Source organism: Cynara cardunculus, assembly GCF_001531365.2.
Source record: "Cynara cardunculus var. scolymus isolate 2C chromosome LG 6, CcrdV1, whole genome shotgun sequence".
In the NCBI taxonomy this organism is placed as follows: Eukaryota; Viridiplantae; Streptophyta; class Magnoliopsida; order Asterales; family Asteraceae; genus Cynara; species Cynara cardunculus.
The window spans coordinates 17,190,882-17,192,671 of record NC_037533.1 but is presented as its reverse complement, the minus strand read 5'-3'; positions in this window follow the sequence as shown (position 1 = coordinate 17,192,671).

Genomic DNA, 1,790 nt, shown 5'->3' with positions numbered 1-1,790 from the left:
GATATCCAACCCGTTATGCGAGCCGACTAATCCCAGGACAACCACCTGCTTTGCAGATAGCCTGGAGTCATCGCATTTGAACCTCCGTGGCCACAAGGGGATTTTTATTCCTCCTTGGATTTGAACATAGGACCTCCTGGTACTTTTGACATTTGGAACCAAGCTCAAAACAATCAGACACCACCCTTGTGGTTGATAATACACTTATTAATTAAGGGTAAAACAGGAACGTAGGCTTTTATTTTTGAAAGTGGACACATTTTATGAAACAAACTAAAATAGTAATGTAGACACTTATTTTGGGAGATAGGGTACTCAATTAGGAATGGTGACCACATGGGTGGTAATAGTAGCATGGTGGATAAAGACAAAGAGATGATGAAATCAATTCGGATTCGGATTCGATTTGGTAACTTCTTACAAATGCCTTTAGTAGACGAAATTTGCTCTGTAAATTGTTAAACATGCCTTTTGAAAATAGATGAGAAATGATCAGAAATGATCATTGATGTAACACCGAAAACCCAAAACCTAAAACAACAGACTCATCCAATAACTTTGGATTCAATTTAAAACCATAATAGAAGTTATTGATAGTTTACAACTTGTGACTTTAAAAACCTCACAAATCCCATTTTCTATCTATGTAAGACGAGTTATTACTTACAATTGAATAGAAATTGCATGAAAAGGTAATGTACTTTAACTTGATTCATATTTTGGGTAATGTAATTTCAAAACTTCCATTTTGGTACCTAAGATGTAAAGTTTTAAACATTTAAGTACCCGGATAACCGGTTGAAGCATTAACCGGTTAACATGCTGATGTGGCGAGTGATGCAGTATCAACTCAATATTATTTGCTGACATGGTTAGTAACATGAATTTTTTTAATCTAAAATTAGTCTTTTTTAATCTAAAATTACTTTCAACCGGTTACTTGGGTACTTAAATGTTTAAAATTTTACATCTTAGGTACCAAAATAAAAGTTTTGAAAATACATTACCCAAAATAGAAATCAAGTTAAAATACATTATTTTTTTTTCATACAATTTGCCTATCATACTTTAAAATATATCAATAAACACACAACATATATAAACAAAATTTTCAAACCTAACAATTTGAATATTTTTGTCATATTATATACTTTAAGTTTAAATTTAATATTAGAGCAATAATTGCAATGTTTATATTGTTTTATATGTAAAACATTTATAACTGTTTTTATTTTTATATAAAGCAGTTCTGAAGATTTCACATATAAAACAAGTAAACAACAATGTATAAACACTATATTCTCATACGTGTCATTTCATATGTGAAACAACAAATTAAAAATGACTTGTATAATTATATGATTTAATGGGTTTTGTTGGGTCACCTATTGATTTGGTGATGACTCACTGATATGTTCCTCTACCTTAGCAACACTTAGTAGTTATTGGTTCTTTGTAAGTTGGTGTCTTGGTACATACTTTAAGCCATTGGCAAAATCGAAGACTAGCCGATGTGAAGACAGAWGGTCACCGATGCGGTGTTGTGGATCAACTGTCTATTATACACACCAAGACTCCGATGTAGCTGAAATGCATATTGAAAATATTTTGAAGCTACAAGCCGATTGAAGGAAGATCTTCATAGACCGAAGATTGAAAATCTTCATGGACTCAAGATTGAAGGAAGATCTTCATAGACCGAAGATTGAAAATCTTCATGGATTCAAGATTGAAGATCATGGACCGAAGATTGAAAATCTTCATGGACTCAAGATTGAAGATCATGGACC